The sequence below is a fragment of the Bos mutus genome, chromosome 5 (assembly GCF_027580195.1).
Source record: "Bos mutus isolate GX-2022 chromosome 5, NWIPB_WYAK_1.1, whole genome shotgun sequence".
NCBI lineage: Eukaryota > Metazoa > Chordata > Mammalia > Artiodactyla > Bovidae > Bos > Bos mutus.
Genome location: NC_091621.1, coordinates 108,868,171 through 108,880,397, shown reverse-complemented (window position 1 = coordinate 108,880,397; position 12,227 = coordinate 108,868,171). Strand labels below are relative to the sequence as shown.

At 44.8% G+C, this 12,227-nt stretch overlaps 1 protein-coding gene across 2 annotated transcripts in view; it reads left to right on the top strand.

Moving 5' to 3' along the window:
- GRAP2 (GRB2 related adaptor protein 2) overlaps window positions 1-12,227 on the top strand; it is a 68,682-nt gene that overhangs the window by 33,428 nt on the left and 23,027 nt on the right. Inside the window, exon 2 of one of the 2 annotated variants that reach the window (XM_070371540.1) lies at window positions 3,469-3,571. The exons of the other annotated variant lie outside the window; for it this stretch is intronic. The gene's annotated coding sequence lies outside the window, so the exon portion shown is untranslated. The remainder of the gene's footprint in view (window positions 1-3,468; window positions 3,572-12,227) is intronic. 2 annotated transcript variants of the gene reach the window in all.

Sequence of the window (12,227 nt, the reverse complement as noted above, 5' to 3'; positions counted from 1 at the left end):
CTGAAGCTGGCAGGTTTGCAGTTGATACACAAGAAATAGTGATGAATACGTGAATGGCAACCTGGAGGGAGTTTTTAGGGAAGGAAACAAGAGTTCAGAGATAACCAATTTGCTTATGACCACACAATTATTAAATGAAGGAGCCAGGATTCAAACCTAACTCTGCCTGCCTGCAAAGCCCGTGTTCCGTTTATTGTGGAATAAAGACCAAAAAGCCATCGAATTTGCTTATGGAAAGACAGTTGGAAGAGATAACCAAGAGGAGGGATACAGATCCACACCTAGGCAAATTGCGATGAACTAAAGACCTGCCAACAGGGAACAAAAACAAGAGGAAAGTCAGAGAGACTAAAGTTGAACCTCACATTTTCTTTCCCAAAAACATCCCCTGAAGAAGTGGACAAGCCTGGCTTGACCCTCCTTCACATTAAGAAACACCTAGACTTTTGTTGTAGTTGCTATATCCCTCAGAGCCAACAGTGTGACACCACTATAAAAATCTTGTTGCTGTTCAGTCGCTAAGTCGTGTCCAACTCTCTGCAAGCCCATGGACTGCAGCACACCGGACTCCTCTGTCCTCCACTATTTCCCAGATTTGCTCAGATTCATGTCCATTGAGCCAGTGATGCTATCTAACCATCTCATCCTCTGCCTCCCCCCTTCTCCTTTTGTCTTCAAACTTTCCCCCATCAGGGTCTTTTCCAGTGAGTCAGCTCTTTGCATCAGGTGGCCAAAGTAGTGGAGCCTTAGCTTCAGCATCAGTCCTTCCAATGAATATTCAGGGTTGATTTCCTTTAGGATTGACTGGTTTGATCTCCTGGCTTTCCAAGGAACTCTCAAGAGTCTTCACCAGCACCACAGCTTGAAAGCATCAGTTCTTCGGCACTCAGCTTTCTTATGGTCCAACTATCACATAACTACCAGAAAAACTGTAGCTTTGACTACACGGACCTTCTGTATAGATCTAACAATTAAATAGTCCTATACTACTCAGCCCAGCTGAAACCACATCTTGAATCCTGAATCCAATTCTAGATAACACATTTTGAGAAGAATATTGGAAAACTGCAGTGTGACCCGGAGAGCAAGGAGTTAGTGTGGTGGAGGACCTGGAATGGTGGTGGGGGAGGCTGATATTTAAGCTTAGACACAAGAATTTGGGGCTTATAAGCATCATCTTCTTGTATTTTCTTTTCTTCTTAGGGAAAAATTCAGACTGAAAATTATCATCAGACATTTTGGTTTCATGTAACCAGTTCACCAAGCTGTTAGTCTGTTCCTTTCAAGTCCACCTGCCCCACCCCCGCCACGTCCATTCTCTATCATCTTAAAAATTGGGAGAAGACCAACTTTCTGAATCACTTTCAGCTTTGAGAATCCAAGATTTAGGGCCTGCTTGAATAAAACTGGAAATTAAAAAGAAAGAGAAGGACTTTAAACAAGGCCCATACAGGTGTTCCTCTGTTCAAACAAACTCAAATTAAGACCTACATATCCAAAAAACAAGAATATTCCAGTTATTCATTTGATGGAAGCAATTCACAATATCCTCCCTTCTGTTGGCAGCTTTTTAGTACCTTTATGGGGTGACTTGATCAATAAAAATGTAATTACCTCCAATTTCTCAGGGATAGGCATGAAATGAAGGAAGGCAAGCTGTCATAAGGGTTCATGTCCGCTTTTGCAAGCTTTTGTGACCAGTGAACTAAAACAATGACCCGCATTCCAATAATAAATGGGGGCTGGGGAATATAAGTAAAAGTGACAAGAAGATTGAAGTAGCTGTGGTCACGCAGTCATCCACTCTACCCTGTGTGCTCTGGTGAAGTTAAGGTGGCCCCGAGCACAGATGGTGCGGGAAGGGAGGGGGAGGCTGAGAGTATTTGTGGTGTTTGTGAATGGTGTTACAGCCCTGGTGACAGCAGAGTAAGAAGATGAAGGCTTTCAAATATGTGATAAATGAGCCAAAGATTTCAGAGCCCAAATCAATAAAAACAAATGCGAAGTGAACAGAAGGGGGAAAGGGAAAGAGAACATGAAGGCTCCATAAAATCCTGGTCATAAATTCCAGAGGAAGTCATGATGTGAATAGAAAATAGGAAGTGAAAAAATGAAGCCTGGGGATGTGTAAAATGTCTGTTGGGCTGTCTCTTTCTTGTCTTCCACTCACATATACCACCATCCCCCCCGGCCCTCCAAACAGGGCTCCTTAAGTAATTTCTGATTCTGTGTGGGCATTTTTAATGCTTCACTCCTGGTTGGGTTTCGCCAGCAGGATTCGTGGTGTTTCTGCAGACAATTGTTATTGCTTTAGGAAACAATCAGGATAAAATGAGGAAGTGGCAATGATAGATTCGTCTTGCAGCAGAGTCAGGCTGGAGGTAACACCTCAGCGGGGTGGGCTCTTTCTGTTTCATTTTTGTTGCTATTGTTTTGGATTGATGTTTTCATGGGGCTATTTAAATACAAACAGTGTAGAAGATTTTTAAACAGGGACATTTTAGATATACTTTTTCTATCTAGATTCATGGTAAGTTTCGCTGATGTTTTGAAGACACAGAAAAAGAGAAAAAACGCAGAGCAGGGACTTCCCTTGGTGGTCCAGTGGTTAAGACTTTGCCTTCCAGGGCAGGGGGTGCTGGTTCAATGCCTAAGATGGCACATACCTCAGGCCAAAACCCCAAAACACAAGACAGAAGCAATATTGTAACAAGTTCAGTAAAGACTTTGCAAATGATCCACATTAAAAAAAAAAAAAAAAAAGTAGAACAGGTTGTAGGAAAAGGTGATGGTGGGAAAGGTTAGAAAAATATGGCATCACAAGAGAGAAACAGGGAGGGAGAGAGAGAAAGAGAGGGAGGATGGAAAGGAGAGAAGAGGACAGCTCCTTGTAAGTTGATTAACTGAGATTGTTTCCACGTCTGCAATTGCCAGAAAGCACAATTGCTTGGTGTAAGGTCAGCCAGGTTTATTAGAGTCTTTGCTCTTTGACCAAAGAGCAATGGGCTTGAATTTTGAGGGTATGTGAGAATTGTTCCCATCAATTTCTTGGCTGAAGGACAGCAACCCAGGAAGGTTCGGGGGCCCTAAGCTAGTTAGCAATTATCCTGAACTGACTTGCATATTTCGCTAGGACAGAGAAGAAAGAGCACAGCCTTAGGAGCCAGCAGACATGTACCCTAATCTCTCACCTCAGTTTCTCATTCATAACGTGTGAATGAGGGCATTCCCTGGTGGTCCAACTGTTAAGCCTCTGTGCTTCCAATGCAGGCGACACGGGTTTGATCCCTGGTCGGGAGACTAACGTCTTACATGCTCTATGGCACAACAAAAAATATATAGAAAATGTGAATAATAATAATGATTATGATTATGCATTTTGCAAACAGTGGCCCTTTGTGAAGCCCTTGGCACGTAATGGATCATATCGATGAATGAAACTTAGTCTTCTCTGGTTCTTGTTTCTAGGCATTGGTGAGGCATGTTCCCTGAGGTCTTCCTACAGGGAAGAGCTGGGACTTCCTGTTTCAAGATAGCAACACAGTGACCGAGCTCTGCGCCCACGGATAAGGTTCAGAAGCCAAATCAGTTTTGTGTTTCTCAAACTTCCATTTCCCCACTTCCCTTTGGTCAATGCTATCTTTTCTCGTTACTTACTAGATTGTCTTGATTACAATGCACTTGATACATTGCAGTCTGGGGTTCTCAGTAAGCAGGGAGAAGCTAACACTTGCCCAGAGGAAGATGGGGGCAGAGATGGGGGCCTTGAAAAGCTGCAAAGGAGTTTATGCTTGTGTTACGAGTTTTGACATTTTTGAAGTTAAAAAAATTTTTTTTTCTCTACGAAACAGAATGGTAGATAGCTAAGAGGCAAAAAGTGCTTTGGAGAAAGATCCACCAAACTGTCGGTTCCCAAGAATGAGCCATACTTCCTGTATTATCTTCCCGAAACACTGTGCTGCGAGGTGAGAAATCTCTCAAGCCCTGATGAAGAAACTGTAGCACAGAGAACTTGTTTTCCCCTGCTACCAAGTCAGCAACAGACTTGAGCTTTGAAACCAGGTCACCGTGGCTGGCAGCCTCACCTGGCAGAGTGACAAGACAGGAAAAAAAGAATTTGCTTGAAGTTTGAGAGAACACACACACTACGTTTAAAGAAAGAGATCTTTTTCTTACAAAAAGCTTGAAAATGAATGAGATCTTATACGGTACGCTTTGAGTTTAACGAGAAAGTTGTGTTTTATAAGCCGCACTGGTGTTGATGAAAGAAAAGTAAGGTAATAAATATTCGGAAGAAAGAAGAGCAAGTGACCCTTCTTCTGTTGTTGTTCAGTCACTCAGTTGTATCTGACTCTTTGCAACCCCATGGACTGCAGCATGCCAGGCTTGCCTGTCCTTCACTATCTCCCGGAATTTGCTCAAACTCATGTCCATTGAGTCAATGATGCCATCCAACCATCTCATCCTCTGCCACCCTCTTCTCCTCCTGCCCTCAATCTTTCCCAGCATCAGGGTCTTTTCTAATAAGTCGGCTCTTTGCATCAGGTGGCCAAAGTAGTGAAGCTTCAGCTTCAGCATCAGTCCTTGCAATGAATACTCAGGGTTGATTTCCTTTAGGATTGACTGGTTTGAGCTCCTTGCCATTCAAGGGACTCTCAAGACTCTTCTCCAGCACCACAATCCAAAAGCATCAATTCTTCGGCACTCAGCCTTCTTTATGGTTGAACTCTCACATCCTTATACGACTGATGACCCTTCTCCTGGGCATCACTCAATTTACAAGGCAGGGGAGGGGAGGGACCTGCACAGGGACTGTCTCCTGACTTGTCTCTTCCCTCTTTACCTTCCTCCCCTTGCCATCCTCTGCCCAAAACAAAAAACCTTAAGGAGGAAAAGAAGAGCTAATTTTAAGAGAGGAAAGCATCCTTGAGACCAATGAAATCTCCATAATCCACAGTGACAGACAGGGACCAGCCGAAGAGCAATTTGATTAAATAAGGATATCAGGAGCTTAGAGGGACTCTCTAGTTTGTGTCACGTTTGTCTGTTAGTCTTTGAAATATATTTCTTTAGCTTCCAAACCTAGAAACCAAGTGCCTTCTAGCTGGGGAGATGATTTCCATTTGGAAAATAGGAGAAAAAAAAAAAAATCTCAGGGCAAAGCCAAGGGGTCCAGGTGGGGCTGGGGATCCCAGGCTGGACTGAAACTAAGAGGCTGGCAGAGGGTCTGCAGGAGGCCCTGATGGAGAGAAATGTTAGAAGTTTGGGCTGGGTGCCACCAGCCTTGCAGTGGATGGTTATGGGCTGAGCTTGAGTCCATCCCGGGCAGCACACCTTCCCTGCCCACGTTCCTATCCCACTGCCTGCTGCCCATTACCTGACATCAGGGACCGCTCTGTTGCTGCTTTCCTCAGGGAAGCATTTAGAGGATGCATTGTTCTGTGTGGGACACACCTGTGCAGGGAGATGGCGTGTCCCCTGAGGCTTCCGTTCATAAGCCACTTCCTAGTGGCTCCAGGACTGGCATCAGCAGGTCAGCCGTCAAGGAATCACCATCTTCGGACAAGCTTCAAAGGCCCCCTCTGGTTGCAAGTCTTTGCCCAGGGCGGACATGCCAGGGGATTTATCCTTTCCTGGGGCTTGTTGTTGTCACTGTTGTTTAGCTGCTAAGTTGTGTCCAACTCTTTTGTGACCCCATAGGCTGTAGCTCACCAGGCTCCTCTGACCATGAGATTTCCCAGGCAAGAATACTGGGGTGCGTTGCCTTTTCCTTCTCCAAGGGCTCTTCCTGACCCAGGGATGGAACTCACATCTCCTGCATTGGCAGGTGGGTTCTTTACCACTGAGCCACCAGGGAAGTCCTTCCTGGAACTTAGGAGGAGGAAATATTGAGTCACCTGGGGACGAGAGGAAAATAAGAATGTCCCTGTGGACAAAATCATTTTAAATGGAGGCTTTTAGAGAGCACTAAAATCTTAGCCAGCTAGCCAGAAATGGTTTGGTGGGGTACATTTTGCTTGTCTTGGGTCACTCTGCTTGGGATAAAAATCAGAAATGTTTATATCCCATGGAGAGAGTACCTATGGAAACAGGCCAGATCCTCCTGAGAAGGCCTCAGAGATGCTAAACCCAGAAAGGAATGGTCCTGCGTTTCTGACTCGGGAGATCCAGAGAAGCACAGGAGCTGTTGGTTGTAAATTGCTTAAAGCAGAAGCCCCTGGTGGCTGCTCCCAAGTTCATGGCTATCTGCCGTAGATGGTAGCAGCCAAGATTCCAATTCCCACCTCACCCTCCACACATGACTTCAGATCCAAATCTCCAGAGAAAGGAGAAAAGGGATCTTATGAAAATAGGATTGGAGGCACTCTATTATAAGGGTTCCAGAGGACGAGTTAGGAGTAATTCAAGAGCAGGCGCAGAAAAGAAATCTGTAAGCCTTGTAAGACGTTCAGCAAGAAGGTTATTTCCAGCATGGCTGGCTGATTAAGAGGCACCCTGTGAGCAAGAATTCTGCTGGTTTAGAACAGAGGCAAAATGTTGTCATTTGAGAACCCAAAGTGAGGAAAGACCAGCCTTGATCTCTTGGTCATGCTCAGCCTTTTTCTTTGTTTTCACTTTCTTTTCCAAAACAGATCGATTTGGGTCTCTGAAAGAATAGATAAGCCAAGGTTAACAGGTGAGTGATAGGTAGCCGTCCACCCTGTGTGTGTGCACGCTAGTCACTCAGTCGTCCCACTCTGCAACCCCGTGCACTGTGGCCCACCAGGCTCCTCTGTCCATGGAATTCTCCAGGCAAGAATACAGGAGTGGGTCGCCATTCTCTTCTCCAGGGAATCTTCCCGACCCAGAGATTGAGCCCAGGTCTCCTGCATTGCAGGCAGATTCTTTTACCATCTGAGCCACCAGAGAAGCCCCGTTGTCCACCCTATGAGTATGAATTTTCAAGAAGGGCCCTCTATGACCTTTCTCGGTTTGCTGCTCTGTCCAATGCCCTGTAAGAGGTGATAAACAAAGGCAGAAGGGCTCTAAGCACAGCTGGAAGGTTAAGATAAAAGAAAACACACAGTTGAGGTTTCAACACACATCAACCTAGACCCACAGACAGGAGTGACGGGCTGGTCAGTTGGAGATGAAAGGGGACCTGCTTCCCAGGGAGCTCAAGGAGAACTGAAGCATCAGAAAATGTGTAGGAGCAGATGTCTTCCGATTCTTTTCCATTGAAGCAATTCTGTATTTTATGGGTTTGAGAGTCTTTGAAATGTTAAAGTTTATGCCTTAAAATGCACCAGAGACAAATAAGACAGTCGCCAACCTGTCTGGAGAAGGATTGTGAGGGACTCAAGATGCATAGAAAAGTTACAAGATGAAATCCATGGTTTGGGGCGCACCATTGCCCTCTATTGGATTAAATAAATCAAACCTTTAATGTGGGTGCATGTTTCATTATCTCTGGCTGAGTCTGCCAAGAAGTCAGGGCACCTTTGAATGGGAAATTAATCGATCCTTGTAAATGGGTCCTTCCATCGGCTGCCCCTCTTCTGAGGAAATCAATTACAGTTGTAATTCTGATGGCAGGTCGTTCATCATGTTGCCAGTCTCTCAGCAATCATTTGCTAGGTGCCACTAAGCACTGGCGAGGTAGCACAAGGCATGTAAGGAGAAATAACAGCAACTGCTGGTACTGTTCATCAGATGCCTACTGTGTGCCAGAGTCTTTATACACATTTACACACAAGACCCCCATGAAGTAAGGGTGGCTGCTACCGGGTTAGGATGGCAGGAGGAGAAGAGGATGACAGAGGATGACATGGTTGGATGGCATCACCGACTTGATGAACATGAGTTTGAGCAAGCTCTGGAAGTTGGTGAAAGACAGGGAAGCCAGGCGTGCTGCAGACTATGGGGTCTTAAAGAGTCAGACATGACTGAGAGACCGAACTGAACTGAATCAGGTTGAGGATGAAGAAGCAGGATGCTTGGGAAGTAAATGGCATGTCTGAGGTTCAAATACAGGTTCATCTACTCCTGAGACCCCAGGAAGTTTACAGACTACCAGGGGAGATAGGATATAGCTAAAAACATCTACATGGGACTTCCCTATCCAGTGGTTAAAACTCCTCTCTTCCACTGCAGGGGACACAGGTTTGATCCCTGTTCCGGAAACTAAGATCACACATGCCTCAGGGCATGGCCAAAAATATATAAATAATAAAATAAAAATAGCCTATTCCCAAACTCTCTAAAAAACAAAAAGAAAATTTTTAAAGACTATATGGGGTCTGTAAACTATGGCCAGTAGGTCAAATTTGACTCATGTATTTTTCCCACAAATGAGAAGGTTTTCACTTTTTTGAACAGTGGGGCAAAATTATAATAATAATATCTTTTGGCATGTAAAAATTATATGAAATTCAAGTTTCAGTGAGCATAAATAAAACTTGTTGTTTTTCAGTCTCTAAGACGTGTCTGACTCTTTCCGACCCCATGGACGGCAGCACACCAGGTTTCCCTTAACCACCTCCTGGAGTTTGCTCAGACTCACATCCATTGAGTCGGTGACGGCATCCAGCTGTATTAGAACCCAGCTCCTCCTGCTGGTTTACTGTTCTCTCAGGCTGCCTGCCTGAAAAAGGACAGACGCCTGGTCGTGGCATAGTCTGTACAGCCCCCAGAGCTGAAAATCTCTTCTCTCTGGTCCTTTGCAAAAACGGTCTGGAGGATTACTAGTCTATACTCGGGCTTCCCCAGTGGCTCAACAGGTAAAGAATCCACCTGCAATGCAGGAGATGAGAGTTGATCCCTGGGTGGGGAAGATCCCCTAGAGGAGGGAATGTCAACCCACTCCAGTATTCTTGCCTGGGAAATCCCATGGACAGATGAGCCTGGTGGGCTACAGTCAATGGGGTTGCAAAGAGTTGAGCACAACTGAGCCCGCACACACACACACACACACACACACACACATCTATACTCCAAGGTAAAATGTTATATATCAATATATATAGGTTTTTACAAAGCATTTGGGGGTTAAGAAAAGGGTAAACTAATATTTATTTAACCCACTATGTAAGGTGGGAGAAGATACACAGGTGCGATCTATTTTAAGACTCAGTGCACGAAAAACCCAGCCTTTAAAACAGAGAAATTAAAAGGTAGCTATTTGCATAACAAATTTTCCCTTTCATTTAATACAGGGATTCACCATGGGGTTCCTTTGTAGAATGAGTCTCCATAATGCACGCTAATATGATTCCATTTACAAATACTCTCTTCATAATAACTCTTCAAGAACAGATCTGTTGTGTACAGTGAGGCTTAGCGAGCATCATTTTTTCCTGGCAGCATAAGGTTTCCCACATCTGAAAAGCCACTGACCTTGTCAATTTAGGCGGGGAGGTGGGGAAGTGCTGCCTTCCCACTGCCTCCAAGAAGGGCTTTGCCTGGCAGATTGAAAGGGTGAGGATTTCAAGCATGTGTGCCTGGGACATCCCATGGACAGAGGAGCCTGGCAGGATACAGTCCATGGGGTCACAAACAGACACGACTGAGCACACACACAGGATTCCTTCTTTCCCCGGGGCCTGAGCCTGCATCTTCCACCAGCTCTGTGCTGTTATGCAAATACTCTTTTTCAGAGATACAGAAAACGAAAGCCTTGGCTGTTCATAGCCAAATTAGGAGGAGCTGAAATTGTTCAAGAAGTTGCTTCCCTGGTACCATTTTGATGGAAACTATGTATTTCTTCTGAACACATCCCCTGACTTTGGCTTTCAAATGCAGACTCTTTTAAAGAACTGTCTCCCAACTTTTGTTTTCATCCTCTGTGGTGACATATTTTAGAAGCAGATAAACATCCGTAGTATATAGCCTGACTGTTTTTCAGGGATTTTGGTGGTACAAGAAACTTAAATGGAAATACAAGGGCAGATAAAATCGTGCCGAGGGCATCCTGTTGGCATGCGGGGTGATCTATGTCTCAGGGCTGCTAATGGGCATTCCATGCCATTTGTCAAGTGGGAGAGGGAGAGAGATGCAGAGGGCTGGTGAGGAAACAGAGCCAGCACCTGGGGCAGGAGCCCTGTGCAATTCAGAGGCGGGATTCCTGGACAAATGCTACCATCCCCAGGCCTGGGATGAATAGGGGGAAGCGGCTGACAGCCGCTTGGCACCTGAATGCCGTCACTTCTTATTCACACTCTATGGCAGGTAGCAGTGCAGCCGTTTCTAAGACTGATCACTGGAAGGGAAAGCGCATTTAACCCGTCTGTGCGGCTCTCTGAAGAGGTGTCTGTCTTCATGTTCCCCTGAGGTCAGGAGCACTCTACTGCAAACAGCAGTGAGAAGGCTCCACCGCGTTCTTGAGTTCTTGAGGCTGCTGCCCTTTCTCTCTCTGCCCCACCCCCACCTTTTCTCTCGTGGAATTGTTGCTACCATGCTCTATCTCCATCATTTGTTACTTTTCTCTTGCAGATGCAGTATGTAGCAGTGGTACGTACAGACTATCAAACAAAATGGATAAATACTGAATAAACTGTGTTAGCTCTGTTTTTTTTTTTTTTTCCTGGGTGGTAATTTTTAACTTTTCAAAATTAAAACTAATGGATAGCAAGGAATAGGATATCAATTTCCACGCATTTTTATGATCAAACAGAAGACTAACCTCTGGGGCTGGCACATTTACCATTCTCTGCTATTAGGGAAGCAGAGAATGGTAAATTCAAGGGAAGAGCTTGCAAAGCCCTGTGATTTGAACGAAAACGGAGCAATCCCCCACCCCTTCCAGCCGGGGCATCTCTCTGCCACCAAGCAGCATCTGAACAGATTTCATTTCACAAATGGAAATGGGACACAAGAAAATTTTTTCAAAGTGATTTCATGAAGAGTGGGCCTGTTTAATTGGGTTTTCTGAGCCAGGATTAATATTACAAGCTGGGGAGCTCTGCAGTGTGCCTCTGTTGTTGGCTTTGCCACACCACCTGCCTCCTGGGGGAAGGCAGAGAAAAGTGCCACCATTCAGAAGCAATTTTCCTTCTGCTTCCAGTCTTCTCACTGAATGACTTAGAGCCAGCTTGGACCAAGTATCCAGGCCTGATCTGAGTTATATGTAAGGTAGGAAAGATCTTTCTAAGCTCAAGGTCATCTCTAGAGCATGCCTTAGGTTCTTTTTTTTATCTCTAATGTATGTGATTTTCTAATATGTCTAGCATTTGCCCTCCCCTTGTCTCCATTCTGCTTATTAAGGTAAATTTGCATAGAAATGGGATCTTGGTTTTCAGGACCATTCACCTGACACTTGATCTCCTGATGTGACCAGTGTCTGCTGCTGATACCATGAGGGTGACCCACGGGAACCCATCATCCTGCAAACCAGAGGCAAGGCCTTAATTAGGGAAAGCTTTGCATGTGAAAGTAATGGGGTGAATCCAATCAGCAAAAGCATTTAGCTTTCACCCAGGAGGACAGAGTACTCCTTCCTGTTGAGTGGGTCATCCCGGGTCACAAAAATTTTAATTTGCCTTAGATGGACAGATCTTGAAGAAAGTTCATAAAAAGTATATAGATTTTGAGTCTGGAAATAAGTTTTGGCTGGTGATAAAGCTCAGGCAGTGAGCTATGACATTTCACTTTGGCTCCTGAGATATTTTTTGCTTAATATGTCTTTGGGCTTTGTCATGCTCATCCCTACAAATGGCCTTTGGAAGACCAAGCAAATGTGGAGAATCAGAGGAGGCGCCCCTTGCTATCACTGCTGCAGCAGTCAGCTTTAATCCCCTGATCTATGCAAGTCAGCCCCTCCCACCCGCAACCACCTTCGTAATTTACCTAAATCTCCTCACTTGGGCAGAATTTCCCACTGAGAGGACACATGTGGTCCCAGTTTACTGGTCATAGAAAGTCAGTTAGGTTTGAGGGTTTCTGAGCTACAGGGTTTCATACTTAAGACAAATTTTGCAAAACATTAATGCCAAACAGCAGCATTCAAGACGGTGTCCTGACGGTGAGCAGAGAACCAAAGAACTTGAGGGTCATGGAGAATAAGCATCAAATTTCAAAGAGAAAACTTTATAGGAGGTGGGGAAAATCAGAAGAAAATTATTGTGGCTTTTGGTTAGACTGTGTTTGCTGAGGATAAATTCATTCTACAAAATTATTCAAACTCGGTTTTGTCTTGGATAACATCTGGTGTCTATTATTTAATTTCATCTTACATCCTTCTCCACTGAACA